Source organism: Eutrigla gurnardus, assembly GCF_963514095.1.
Source record: "Eutrigla gurnardus genome assembly, chromosome: 21".
Lineage (NCBI taxonomy): Eukaryota > Metazoa > Chordata > Actinopteri > Perciformes > Triglidae > Eutrigla > Eutrigla gurnardus.
Genome location: NC_139932.1, coordinates 8646626 through 8662028, shown reverse-complemented (window position 1 = coordinate 8662028; position 15403 = coordinate 8646626). Strand labels below are relative to the sequence as shown.

At 44.1% G+C, this 15403-nt stretch overlaps 2 protein-coding genes across 12 annotated transcripts in view; one reads left to right on the top strand and one right to left on the bottom strand.

The window, feature by feature from the left end:
- The window catches only part of lhfpl3 (LHFPL tetraspan subfamily member 3), a 244381-nt gene extending 240673 nt beyond the window's left edge, over positions 1-3708 (top strand). Inside the window, exon 4 of the mRNA XM_084039028.1 lies at positions 3699-3708. The gene's annotated coding sequence lies outside the window, so the exon portion shown is untranslated. The remainder of the gene's footprint in view (positions 1-3698) is intronic.
- The window catches only part of magi2a (membrane associated guanylate kinase, WW and PDZ domain containing 2a), a 180908-nt gene that overhangs the window by 99159 nt on the left and 66346 nt on the right, over positions 1-15403 (bottom strand). The window lies entirely within an intron of this gene.

Sequence of the window (15403 nt, the reverse complement as noted above, 5' to 3'; positions counted from 1 at the left end):
CCCCGCGCCTCCGTCGGAGATAGACCAGGTACATAGTAGTGGTCTTTAGTGGAGCAGAGCGAGAGGTCATTTCATTGTAACAGCAATGGAACGTCCAGAGTATCTGTGATCGCTGTGGCTGCCACGTCGCAGTCAGAACGGTGGCCCAGTATCAGCAACATAGTGTAATGTGTTACACAGAGCGTGATTTATTATAATATTAATTCATGTATTTATTATTTAAATACAATCATAATAAAAAAACCTATATAATCAACATAAAATGTATGTCCAAATGTAAATGTTTGGCTCCGTTTCTCTTCTCCAGAAATTTAAATATCTGTCTCTTTAGCTGCTAAAAGCTCCATTATGGTCATCATTGTGTGTCTGCTGGTTTATTGGAGCTTTTCCACTGAAAACCGCCGACTCGTCCTGTGCTGAGAGCATGGAAACTGTACATACTGATAGATATTGAAGAACTAAGAAGTGAGGGGAACTACAGTCGACAACTTCTCACATTAGACATCCTTCATTGTTCAGATTAAAAACAGAACGGGTGCAAGTAAACGTTTTAGACGTAAACGCTCTAACACCATGATGGACGCGGGCCACAAACTCAGATTTACAGCCCACTGTGAATTTAATATCACTCTTCCTGGATTGTCGACAATTACATTTCCAAAACTTACTTAACATAAAATGTTCCCGGTTTTGCAAGGTTTTCCCTCGTTAAAAAAAGCCTCTTTGTTTGATGGAAATTGCATCGGATTCATAATTTAGACCACCGTTTGCCAAAATCCCAATGTGCAACGTGGATAAGGATCAGCTCCGTCAGATGTATTGCTGCAGAAATTACCATACTAGTATACGTCTACTTTCCCCATTTCTCAGTCACATTCTCAAATATGTTGTTTGCTGTCGGTGAAACTGTCAGCAGTAGAACAAAGACAAAATGGGATTTCATATGGACGCGTCAAACGCACGGAATGAGATTCAGGGAAAAAACGATCAAATTAAAACGTGCTCAGTTGAATTTCACAGTTCACGGCGGCGGCGGTTAGCTGAAGGAGGGCCACCTAAATGCCCCCGTTTGTGGTAAATGTGTCATCGGCTTTCTTGATTCCTTTTAGATTGATATGACTGCTCAATTTCTTGCTTGTTATTCTTTCTTCCCCTTCCTCGATGACAGCTACTTTGCATTATGAAGCATCATCTACTTCTCATGAATACACAAGCATGGGAGAATTTCCATGCCGAAATAACGGGATTAATCAAAAGAATCACCACACACACACAAAATAAAGAGGCACCGGTGTACGTAAGTAGATACACACACACACACACACACACACACACACTTGCTCAAACAAACAAAGCGAACTCCTTTGCTTTGTCCAACTGCAGCCGTGATGCTTCCGTACATCTTGAGCAGGAGCTCGTTGGACCCTCACGATGCCGTCCGTGTCCCTTAACACAGGCGCTATGGGTTTACGCACAGCGGCTGACCTTGAGGGAACCGATCCCAGCCCAAGACAAATGAATCACTGCACTGTGTTTCTGTTGGGAGCTGCTATTAAATAGATGTGTTGGCCAGGTGCAGATCGCATATGCGTGTGTTTGTCTTCGCAGGACAGGAACACATGTTCCCGTTGCACTTTGCTCAGAAAGTCCCCGACGGCTGAGGAGCTCTTTTTCATTCGTGAGAGGCGAGGAGGTGAAAGCTGCATACAAAAAAAAAACAAAAAAAGAGACAGGAAGCAGATGAGGAGGAGGAAGGAGGAAAGAAAAGGGAGATTTCAAAGAACTTCGACAACAGTTATCAGTATGGAGGAATTTAAAGGCATCACAGCGGTGTCCCTTTATGTCGCCTCTTCAACCTTGAGGATCTCTGAGCAAAGTCTGAACGCCTCTGAGCAGAATATCTAATGATTAGAGGAAGAAAAACAACGGCGGAGCTCGATCTTCCATCACCGTTATTACCTGCTCCACCAGCCTGCTTCCCCCTGTCCTCAAGTGGCTCTCAGCCACAACACCAACCTGAATCTGAACTGCTTACAAGGACTCAACTCCAAAAGCCTTTTTTTCAGCTGGAATGAAGCCACATATGCACATAAAAACTGCCCGGAATACGAGCTAAATGAATCTCTAAGAGGAAGCTTTTCAGATGCTTCTCGTTTCTAGTTTTCAAATAAAAAGAAAACAAATTGGAAAACTGTTCTCAAGCGTTTGCCTGTTATCACATTTAGCAGCGGTTTCTACTGGAAAGGAGACGAATGAGAGAAGGCTTTGTGTAAAACAATGGTGTGTTAAGAAATATGTCTGTATACTGATAACTTCAGCAGTAAAATATGATGTATGAAAATGGCTTTTGATTTGACTCAAGTGGTTTCCAGTAGCATCACAAGCTAGAGCCCAACTTAGAAACATCACATTTATTGTATTAAACTCATCAGCCATCCTTTGTAAATGTTCATACAGCTTGTTCAAGTATATGTGCACACCTAACCGACATTTAGTCTGACATGAGTGTCACCTTCTTTCATTTGAGGTACACTATGTTGTTTTTGCTCAATGTTATTTCAGATATTCCCAGTTTACATCAAGTGTCACATGTGTCAACCACAGCCTAATATATTGTAATGTAGTTCAGTAAGCAACGCAGCAGTTACACTCGGCTGTTAGGATGCAGTCACACCAAATTAGGTGTTGAGGCAAGTTTGGGGGGGGGGGGGTGTTGTCCCATTTACGTGATTAGCCACCAATCAGGCAACCGGCTACAGTGATGATGAGTCCTCTTCACTTCCCGCCATCGCAGCCTCAACACACTGCCCATCAAATGAATGGGAGCCCTAGTGTTTTGGTGCCAGACTTGGTGTGAATCCAGCTTCCCTGGGTGTCAGTATTTATAATCTCTTTAAGAGATTGTAGCTAAACTCTCATGCTAACGAGGCTTAGATTGAGTTGACGCGGAGCCGGCGGAGTCGGAGAGCAAACACCAACATCTGTTGGTGATTCCACGTGTCACGATAACGCTCCACTACTCATATTTGCACTCCTGCGTTTGGCATTTCCAATCCAGTGTTGTGTTTGTAGGCAAACACACACAGTTTATACTAATAGCTGTGGTTGTTGGTTGACAGACACATTTCTGCTGGCAGAGCTTCTGTGGCTTGGCAGGAGGATAGGCTGCATATCGCTGGTCTGTATCAGGGCTCGGAGCTCTCATTGGCACGAGCATGAATAAGAAATGGAGCACGGGCTGGACCGACACGTCCGCGTGACCCACATACACTCACACAGACAGGTGAGACGCCGCTAGAGGTCTCTCTGCATGAGCGAGGCGTCGCAGTGTGGAGGGCTCGCTTCTTCCGAGGCGGACCCCAGGGAGAGGGAGTGGATGGAGGAGATGTGAGGACGGGGGCCACTCTCTGGAAGTGGAGCTCTCTGACAGAGAAACAAGGACGGCGAACGTGAGCGGAGTCTCTAATGCCCTCCAGACCGAGGCAGCTACAGGGAGCAGCAAGGTCAAGCGGCTCAGTGGAAAGCAGCCGGGAGAGGTTCACTGATACATCAGCCTCGTTCAAAGCAGACGTTTCCAGCACAAAACCGGACCTGTCCGATATGAAAATAGAAATGTGAAAACGTCACTCATTCGTTCTCAAAAACAAGATGACACATGACCCAGTGAGATATCTGCACGGTATGACATACTGACAGAGCCATGGCCGTTCTGCCATCTCTGCTACTGTTGGGATACGATGGTTTTTAATTACGGACCAAAGGAAAGCAGAGGGAGATTCGATCATTTTAATGGGGAGACACCCCAAGTGATTTGGGTAAAAAAATTCAAATCAAAAACATTTAACAGCTAGATATCTCCATGAAACTTCAGTAGATGATAACTCATATTACAAGGTGTAGGACTGGCAGCTATAGCACAAAGGTTGCAAATTGCAAGCAACTTCTCCCCTATCCCAAGAGTGAAGGTGTTTGTTTGGTGACAATTCAGATTTTCTGGTGATTCTACACTAAAAAACAGACTTATTTAAATGTTTTTCCGTTTCTGCCAATAGATCCCCTAAATGCTTTGCGTATTGCAATTGTTCTCAAAATGTATGTTTACATCCGTCTTATTTTAATCTGTTGATTTGTAAGTGAATATTTTATTTATCTTGTACAACACTTTGGTCAGTGTAGACCGTGTTTTAAATGTGCTCTAGAAAAATAAACTTAAACTTTACATATGTAAATCAGGCATTACATTATTAAATGCTGATTTGCATTTCCAGAAGAGAAATCTGAACATTGAAAGAGTTAAAGTTTTAGGGTTAGGGTTGTTAGTTTTATCACTCGATAAATCAGAAAATACTGTCAACAGCACGAAAAAAAACAAAAACATTTTTTAGGGAGGAAATGTTAAATAAATCAGACCATGAATGATAAATGAACAATCTCCTCAGTAAAAAACCTTCAGAATAGGAATGAAACTGGAGAGTTTGGTTCATGAGCAACTGAATTGGAGACTTCCGGCTCAAAGTAGGAATTTCTAAAAAAATAACTTTTTAGAAACCAGTCTTTAAAAGATATGCATTTTAAATTTCCAAATATTTTGCAAAACACGACAGGAGAAAGAGATGAAATAACAGATCGAATTACCATCAAACTTTGCTCAGCTAAGTACTAAGTATTTTCGATATTACACATTTTCTAAAATGTTGATTTGATTTATTTAGCACAATTAAAATGCAAAACGGAATAGACAAAACAGTGAAACAGTGCAAGCAGAGGCATGAAACCCATAGGGGCTTGTGAACATCTGAATGTGTATGTTGGATGTTTTCTTTCCACTTGTCTGAAAGACGTTATGGAAGCTAAACTGATCAGTGAATTGATCAGTGAATAAAATAAATCCAATGTCTTGCCGGGGGCTTCTCCCTGTAATCGAATAGTGGAGATTTTAACAGATTGAATTATGGAGAATATGTAATATGTTGTCTGTGGGGGAGTTCAGGCTGAGTTGCAGTGCTGACTCATGCTAGGCTGAGGAATCAGGTAGATTACATAAATGTTGCTGTTCAGTTAGTTTGCAAATCCCTGTTTTTAAAACTGTTAAACCAACGTAAAACATCCTGTCGGACTCGCTCCCCTCTGATTATTTAGTCCTAGAAGATTCAAGGAATAGTTGACATTTTGGGAAATAAGCATTTATTTGCTTCCGTGCTGAAAGCTATAAATGTAAAGATTGACTTTCATATTTGTCCGTCCAAAATGAAGCTACAGCCAGCAGCTGTTCACCTTCCATTAATATGAAGATAAAGTATGAAATATCAACCGGTGAGAGTTGTGGATTGCAGTTTCCCCTGGTTACGGTCTCTCAGCTAAGATAAGCTGACTCTCCTAGCTTCACATTTATATTTATCATAAAGTTACGAGTCAAATCGATCTCCTCATCTAACTCTCAGCAAGAAAGCACATAACTACATTTCACAGAATGTCAAAGGCTCAGTTGCATTCGGGAAGATAATAAAAAAATACTACAACTCCATCTGCTTGATCTATTCTATTCTATTGTTTGTAAAGGAGTCTACACCTGTCTGCATTCATCTTTACTTTGTGTTTGAAGATCTGTCAATGTGCGTGCGTGTGTGTGTGTGTGTGTGTGTGTGTGTGTGAGACAGACAGACAATGAAAGTGTGTGAGTGTTTGTGGGCTCATTAAGGAACTGTAGCGAGTGGAATCAACTCAAGGGAGCCATGAAGAGCAGCATATATTCATCATTAGCTTCCCAGCTTGAACGCGCACACACACACACACACACACACACACACACACACACACACACACACACACACACACACACACACACACACACACACACACACACGCAAATATACACAACAAAGGTAGAACGGGAAGTTTACAGTTGGATCTCGTCTTCATGATGAAAAGACATCAACCTTGGCTGCTGTAAAAGATGGTCCAAATCTCCCGGCCCCCCGCCCATCTGTTGCCCCCCCAGACTGTCACCGTATGTCTCTACTTGATGCCTCTCGTCTTTTATTAATCACTTTTGAGTCGCAGAGCTATGCGTGAAATAAGCCGCCATCTTTAAAAAACCCAGAAGGTCGTGAAACATTTAGCGCTATCTGCAGAGCCCTTAAATATACACTAATATGAGTAATCATCTACACTGTGGTTTAGTCAACAATCTCCAGCAACACATTGTTTGGATTAAGAATGAAGTCACAACTTGGGAAATAGGTTAAAACAATGTTAGTATTTGTTTTTTATCATCCAGATAATTAGAGAAGCCGGAAAAGTGTGAAAACTTAAAACCTCCAGAAGACCAATAAGTGGCCTACTTCTCTACTTCTCCACTAGTAACAGATCAGAGGTACAAACCAGGGCTGTGCTCCCATCCGTACTACTGAATGCAAACAGGTCGCTGTATGTATTTAACAAGCCACTGATGTTGTTTCAGTCTTCGCCATCTCGTCCAACAGCGGCGCTGCGTGATCCTCTGATCCCAATAAGCAACCCGACAGCGCCTCTTTGACAATCACTGCTGATATCGGCGCATGTCGACGGCATTAACAGCCACTGTTTCCAATTCCAATAAGCACTCCTCCTCCTCAGCAGTGCAAGCGCTAGCACTAGTTGTCTAATTTAACCCCAGCAACGTTTACAAAGTGCTTGGAAAGGTCGCGCGGAGCTTGATGTAAAAGCTCTCCGACACCGAGCAGACTGAGCACTATTTCACAGTGTGCTCTGCTCTATCAACCAACACAGAGAGGCCTGTGTAGGACGACTGCTATGTCAGAGGGTCACGCAGAGGTCAAGACAATGTTACCGAGAAACCTCTTGAATTGATTTGTGGGGGAAAGTTATAAAACGCAACAACTGGTAACGAGACATGTCAGACAGGCCAGAAATAGGCTGAATGTACAGCACTGTGACGGATGGAGAGACAACATGAAGTCCCTTGAATACTGGAAACATCAAACAGTTAAGAATGAATCAAGAAGCAGTTTATCTAAATTGTCATATTTCAGCATGTGGCTGTTCTTTTTCCTGCATGTGGATTTTGACCGTAGGTAACATCTTTACCTGCCGTCACCTCCTCAAAGGAGACATTATGTGACATTTAGACTGAACACAGCCACCATTCGGCCATCATGACTCATTTTAAAGATCAGACAAAGCCGATGGTTCGGGGGGCAGACGTACAGATGAATCAGAGGTGTGGGAGGGCGAAGGCCTTCCATTTTTCTCCATATATGAATATTTATAAATATCCTGCCTGTCTGCAACCTTCTGTTGTCTTAACCAGGTCTCTCCGGAGGACGCCACCTCATGTCTCCATGAGACTACCTGATTAAATAAAGGTTAACTAGAAAAACAGCTTTCTTTCCAAGTCATTTGTGATCTTTTTAATTACTTCAAACCAGATGGAGTTCTATGACTCACAAGATGTGCCCCTCCACTAGAAGCTGGTCAAAGACTCAAGTAGTAAGATAAGGTACTTCACTTTCATGCCTGTTTTAGTTGATTAAAGAAAAATATATATAATCCAGAGATAAACGGTGGATTGTGTCCTCCAGGTCGGAAGTTCAAGTATCTCTGGGTCTTGTTGATGATTGTGAAATGGAGCAGGAGAAGGACGCGGAGCCGGGAGGTGAAGGGATTTCGCTGCTCCTCCTTCACGTCGGAAGGGGTCAGAAGTAGTTTGAGCATCTGATCAGAGATTGTCAAACAATAAACCAATGTGATGGTTACATTATTTGGAAATATTGCTTTAAAAACCAGGCCACTCTAACACATGAAAAAAAAAAAAAGAAATCCAAATGCTTGATGATTTGTCTTTTTCAAGTTGAGCACTTTAGGATCTGAGAATTGTAACACAAAGTTCTGTAGTGAAGCTTCAAACACACGTCCCAGCAAAGCCACATTTCATTAGAAGCCCTTTCACAAACCTTCACCACTGTTTTTAGAGAAATCTTTGCTTGTCTTCCTTGTCAATATGAATACAGTGTGTCTGCTTGAAACAAACAAGGTCATCTAAATCTGTCTTCAGAGATGTTTGTGAGTGTAAAAACAGTACATTTTTACTCTTTGTGTTCCAGCTGGGAAACAGATTGTGTGGCACACACAAACACAGAGCGCTGACCTCCACCAAAGCCAGTTTCCTTCAGTGGAAAATAATGCACACGTCCGTCCTGTGATTCCAAGCCGCTGCCGTCGTGGGTTCTTCCTCGACCCGTGAACCCAAAACACCACGTAGGTAATCTAATGCAGAGAAGACAATCACCTTTGATGCGAATAAATAGCTCAAAAAGGTCTCACTGGCATGTGGACCAAATCTTAACCTTTGTGGTATAAGTTCCTTTTCAAGTGTGTCTCCAGATCCAGCTTCTTGTCAGGTGTGTGCATCTTTACAGCAGAACAATGAAAATGAATGGACGTTTAAAAAGAAGCCTGTTCAGCCTTCTGTTCCTCTGAAGTGAACATAATGGCGCTCTACCACCTGGGCTTGCTGCAAATCATCCTTTTCCATTACGTCTCCAAATAACGAGTGACCGCTGCCTGGCTCCCCTCGCTGCTAAAGTTGCCAAATAGGATGTCTTGTTCCATCTGGGAGTTTATCGATTGCCGGTCTTTGAGAAAAAAACATTAGATTTTTCGCGCCAGGTGGTCCAGATAGGCAACGCGCACTTTAATAATCTTCACGGGCGATGTTGATTACGGAGAGAGAAATTCGTTTTTTTTTTTTTTTTTATCCGACAAACCTCCGCAGGCCCTGCGCTGACATCACGTCTGTCTCCATGGCGATGGGGAAGAAACGTAGGCTGCTGGTGTCTGGCGGGCCGTGCGAGGGGAGGAAGAGAGAGACGGAGAGAGAGAGAGACAGACAGAGAAAGAGTGTCGGAAATCCTCTAGGAGAGGCGTGAAGGAACATAGTGTCAGGAAGCTACCGGCTCGGAATACTAATACGGGAGGTTATAGATGGATGGGAGCGGCACAAACACACAAACGCGGGCACCAGTCGGCAGGATGCTCGCTGCCGCCGCGTCTCTCTCCGTTTTGTCAACAGTCGGTCAGTATCAGGTGAAAAATCGCCTTTGAGCACAAATGTCACAGGAGCCGACGGTGACATTAAAGCCGGTTGGAGTAAAGCTTTGACGGCTCCCTCGGAGGAGAGAGAGAGACAGATGAATACGATAACCTCTTGACAAAAAACAAAGCTGAAAAGAGAGGCTGTTTCCATTTTCGATGGGGCTTCCAAACTCTTCAAAAACCTTTCAAATGCTCCAACTTTTATCACCCGCAGCCTTCAAATTATGCTTCATTAATCACCTCTTCTCACTGAAAACAAAGGTTCCTGCTTGTGTAATATGAGCGCGTTTTTCAAGAGCTTTTTTCTTTCCTTTCCTTTCATAAAAGCTGATTCATCTTTGCAGAAAAGTTCATTCAATTTTCAAGGGGCCTCGTCTTAACAAAATAATCTCCAACATTTCCAATTGAAGAAATGTCTGTTAAATAATGATGTTTAAAAATATAAAAAAAATAGGTCAATCAAATAACTTCAGGAAACAATGAACCGGGCCTCCAAATACTGATGATGATGATGATGATGATGATGATGATGATGATGATGATGATGAGAAGGACCCTCAGACGAGTGGGTCGACGTCATGGAACAACAACAAGACGTCGATATGAATAAAAAGCGAAGCAACATTAAGGTCTCTGGGTCGTTCCAGGACACTGATTCTCCTTTTGTCAGTCACTTCCTGCTGGATTTGGCTGGGCATCTCGCCGACTGTTAAAAAAGGAGGATTAAATGAGAGAGATTGGGCTGGACGATAAGGTAAAGAGATTTATGTCTGTGGTTCCGACCTGAATCTGCAGTGAAAAGCAGTGACACGCGCCGCAGAATGAAAAAACGAAAACGAGGACAACCACTCGGGCTTTTGGCTTAAGCTTCTGGAGGAGTCGTGAGGAATCCCGGGCGACGTGATCTTCTTGTGCATTTCTCAAACAGCAATGACCTATTTGTTTGGTTTAGTCACCCGTCTAAATATAGGCGTTGTAGGGGGGGAGAAGAAGAAGAAGAAGAGGGAGAATTATTAAAGCCCTCTCTGGTTGGGAATTAAATCTATATTCTCCAGGGAAAGAGTCTGAGAAGGTAGGAGACAACAGCAGAGCGAGACAAAGGACTGAAGGAACATAATTAGCTGCAAAAAAGTGGCACATTCTCCCTGCTTTTACCTGCACTTTCTTTTGCTCCAAATATCAGTAGGCTGCTAACAGTCTGTGAACTACGGAGCGTCATGTGACAAATGTTGAATTCAGCAGATGGAGGCTGCACCCGTTTACTGCACCAAACGCGTCGGTCGGTCCAATTCTCTATAAAAACCTCACCTGCTTCCCTACAGTTGTTGCAATACAAGCAGCTGCATGCATTGTTTTTTCCTTCTCCGTCTGATTTTCCTGCGTGGGTGGATGCCTCTAGAAAGTTGCACGAGTGAGCGGGAACATATTTCTGCCTCCGGTACGTGGACGTGCATCTTCTATCAGCGTTGCTCCTTTGCAGGCACGACGCCTGTGCACCTAATCCAGTCCCTGCGCTCTAATTGGCTAACTCTGCAGCCATTTTCTGGGCTCCGGGGAGTGTGGAGATTAGGGGAAGTGTGCTCTCTGAGCCGCCCGGCGCCTAAATGAGTCACGGTGTGGGTACAATGTCTCCTCGGAGGGATAGATGGAGCACGCCCACGCACACAACATCAGACCGGAGAAATGCTCTCCACACTCGCCACAAGGCCGCCCCTGCTGGAATCCACGCATCACCGAAACAGGTGTTTGGTAGCAGTCTGCTGTTTCCTCTGTCTGGTGTCACGCGCTCAAACTCTGCCAGCAAACTCTGCAAAACTGTCCGTCTGAGGCCATAGTTGCACTCGCCTCACCTGGGCTTACCTGACTCCCGCTGCGAGGCGTCCTGCCCTCATGTACGCATCAATAATGAATGCAGCCTGCAGCTGAACACCATGTTAAGCTGTTCTCAGGTACGCGTGGCTGAGACTGGCTTCTCCACACCGTGCCGCCGTGCTGTAGGCTCATGAAGCACTATTAAAGATGTGGATTAAAAATCACGCACTCCTGCTCCAGCCTCAACTCCAGGATAGAAAAGAGGTATTTTCAAGCTTTAACTTGATTTATTTCACGTCACAGTGAATAAAGATATAGTTTGGAGATTTTTGTCAATAATACTATTTGTATGGGGATGATACAAACACTAAATGCAGCCTTGGTTACGCATGCATTATTTGAAAAAAGGCTCACACATTAAGTCGCTGTTCCCTTTCCATTGTTTGTACTTTCTGGTATCAGATCTCACCTTCCCGCTCTGAAGGCAAATAAACAGGACTACAAATCCTTCATCAATGCACTTGCAGTGTCTAATCGGACGAAAATTCTAGTGAGGAGAAATCAAAACCATGTCTCATACATACATGGTGCATAAAGGAAATCTGACCAGTGGGCTGCTTAAGGTCACTTCGGTTCACGGACAATCGGAGCTGGGGATCGAACCGTCAAAAGGAGCTTAATATATCGTCACCTTATACTACAGGTACTGCTTACGCCAGCTTATACGACTCCATAGATGAGACAAAAGGGGAACAAAAGGAGAGCCGCCGGCACCACCTTGATGATGCATTTTCCTGTTATGCCCTTGTCAGGGACGAATCAGCACTCATTAACTCCAAAAGATATGTGGTCAAATAAATCTCAGACCACCTCGGCGAGTGCTTTGAGCGATTGGATCACAATGCTTTTCGGTGGTGGTTGACGATTGTATCTGGTGCTGATCCAAGACGTTAAAGCGAGGTGCAAACAGATTATTTGTCTCTTTAATGTTGGAGGGGGGGCAGTGCGAGCAGCTTTGGATGTTGGTTGACAGACACATGACTTGGCAGAGCTTCAATGGTTCGGCAGAAGATTGGCTGCATATCAGCGGTCTGTATCAGGGCACACGGGCTGGACCGACACGTCTGCACGACCCAGATAAACCCACACCGACAGGTAAGACACCGGCTAGAGGTGCCTCTGTATGAGCTGGCCGCCGCGCTGTGGAGAGCTCATTCCTCTCAAGTGGACCGCAGGGAGAGGACAGAGAAGACGCGAGGACAGCGATGCTCTCTGCAGTCCTTGTTTCTGTCAGAGAGCTCCGCTTCCCAAAACGTGAGCTGAGCATCTAATGCCCACCAGACCAAGACTGGTACTTTTAAGGTTTCTGACTCGAGTCAAACGGCACAGTGGCAAACAGCCAGAAGGCGCTCACTGATCGTTGAAGCCTTCCTGTTCAAAAGAAAACCTCTCCACCGCGAAACAAGAGGCTAACTCTGCTTGGAAACCACCAAAATGCTCATTTTACCCACTCCTACTCTCAATTAGGACAGCATGTATTGTCGAGCAGCGAGGGGAGCGAGTCTGCTCCAGTTTGAGAAGGAAAGGATCTATTTACATGTGCGAGTATCTACCAGGAGAGGTTCGAGCTATAATCCCATTAATCAGCATAATTGGCTCATAATTGGCTCTCATCGAGTCCCTACAGATGGCATCACTCAGGCCTCAACGTTATTGCCAGACATCTTAAACATCGGCTGACTGTCCCTGCAGAGATAATGCAGGTTTGATTTAATCTCCGCCGTTACCGTAGCGAAACGAGGCCCTGTTTGTCTGCGGTAGCCGACCGCGCACGTGCAAAAGCATTGCACTTGTCTTGCTGTTATCTGGTAAACAGGCCGCGAGTAAATAACCCGCTGAGATGAACGCTGGCTGCAAACCCGAGACACAAACATCTGCCCACGGATCCAAAAATAAAGGGCTTGGGACGCCAGCGCTGAAAGAAGCCGCTCGCTTCCTGGCTGCGTCTGTGTGTTCAGATATCTGTGAGCAGGTGGACCGGTTTGACAGAAGACGGTAATGAAAGCAGACGTGTGCGTCTCACTCCGGTGACAGATGTGCGTCGCCTCGGGGAATTGGCCTCTCTGTTTTCTGAACAGTAACATGGCCGCCAAAGCAAACATGTTGGCCACTTAACAGGAGTGCTGCTCTTCAGCCGTCTGAATCCTGTACGGAAGGGAAATCATTAGAAATGCAGGCTTTTAAGGGGGAAAAGGTTAAGATTTGAATTCATACCTTAAAATTCCAACCAAGGATGACATTCATGAACCTCCTAAGACCTGAGCTCTTTTTGGTATTCATTTGTAATTTCTCTTTGCAATTTGGGTTTCTTGGGACCTGATAAGTATAAAAACTAAGCATCATCTTTTGACATAGAAAAAATGTTGTTTTTGTAAGTTTTCTGAATGTGGACATCGAGCCCCCGTTAAGCAGAATTAAGTATTATGGTACAGACGACCCAAATGTGATGTCCACGCATGTGGATGCCAGGTTTTAAGAGGTTAAGAATAATCCTATTATTTGCTATTTTGCACACAATTCCAGAAGAGACATTTTAAAATTCTAAATTATTGTTTCATATTAGAGTCAAAGTTCATTTTACATTATTTTTTATATCTTTCTAATCACTCCATCCATCTGAAAATACTGTCTATTGCTATTTTCGCATTTTTAAGAATAAAATGTTATCACAATTAATGAACAAAACCCTCTTTAAAAACACTGAGAAGCATGATGGTATTATTAAGTAGGCCTGCACGATATGAGGAAAATCTGCGATGTGCGATACCATTGTTCAATATTGCGATGAGATATGACTTGCGATAAATAAACAAATATTGAAGTGTGCATATTAGCTATACAGTTCCTGTCTTTCTGCTATAATAGGTACACTCAGTGTTTCCCCTAGAATTTTTTTCAGGCCCGGTGGTACCCGCCGAAAAAACCCTATACAGACGAGACGCGTGGGATGGTGTATTGGTGCAGTTGGATTAAGTCAGGTGGCACAGCAAGCAGTCTGCAATTCTGCAATTATTATATTTGCATTCAACATTTTTGTTCAACCAGAGTGTATTCAAGGTTTTCAAGGATTCAAGGAGAGAGTGACTTATTAAGGTGCCAGTTGATGGAAATTATCCAAAATTAGGGGCTGGAATAATATGTCTGGAAAATGAGGAGCATCACATTAATAGTTACAGATACTGTAAAACACTATAACGACATATGAGTGCATATATTGTCTTATTTTATCAAGTAAAATATAAGTTATAGGTTTACTCAACAGCCTGGTAGTTCATAGAAATTCAGGTAGAAATAGGTTAACTCAGAGTTCCACAGCTTATCAAAAACAATCCTTATTTTATTAACATAGGCTGCCTAAGGGCGCGATCAGTAGCGTGCCTCGGCACGATTGCCCCAGGGGGTCCCCCGCGGCTTTGCATTCACACTGCTCCCGTTAGCCCGGTTGTACAAACGTCATCACGTCCTAATACTACACAGGCATGGCTTGATGTTGTTTTTAAGGAGCGCCGTCTCTGCATATATTTATATTAAACACTCGACCTGTGCGAATGTGCGCACGAGCGGATCTGTGCGAGCAGGCAGCGCGAGGAAAGCGGATTTTGGACGGAGAAACACAGCGGCATTTTTCTTATAAATGCACCGGTCCGGTTCCGGTACCGGTCCGGTTCCGCTCACACCACGAGTCTAAAGAGTGCAACAGCTTGTCAAAATACAGTGTCAACTCCGTGTTTTCTAAGTAGAAAGCGACATCGTGGTGGTTTAACGAGGCGGAACGGCATCAGAACAACATCAAGCGTGTAAAGTACACGAAAAACGTAGCGGGAGAGCGCGGCGAGGATTGTTGCGGCCGCGCATCTTGCGGAGCAAGTCTACTGTGCTGCGCGGAGGCGCTCCTAATGTAAATGATTATTGATTTATGAATTAATTGATAGGTAGCTTATTTTTGGAGTATTGATTTATTTTTTTTGGCCTGGCGGCAGGCCTGTACAATGGTAGGGGAAACACTGGTTGTGTTGCAGGTGATGATGGAGGTTTGTTGTGTTTCCTCTGGAAGTTGCCACAGCTGTTCGGCATGTTTTACACAGTACCTGTGTTTGTAACACGTCGTCGCTACGGAATCCAAAATAACTCCAAATTGCAGAAGTGCAGTTCTTTTTGACCACAAGGTCTTCGTCAACCACATTTTCCTCGCTATTCTCTCCTTTCTCCGCCATCGTGTTACATAGCCTCGCAGTCGCCACAAAATTAACACCAATTAATTTGAGGGTGGCTCCGGAACACATAGGACCCGGGGGAACATAGGACCCGGGGACGCTGCCGGCGCCGACGGCTAGCTGTTGCTTCATCTGATTGGCCAAATGGTGTGAATGCATGGCGCATGTAAATAAAATGATTTTTATTCATCGCGTTTCAGGCATCTTTTGCGATGTGTTAACCG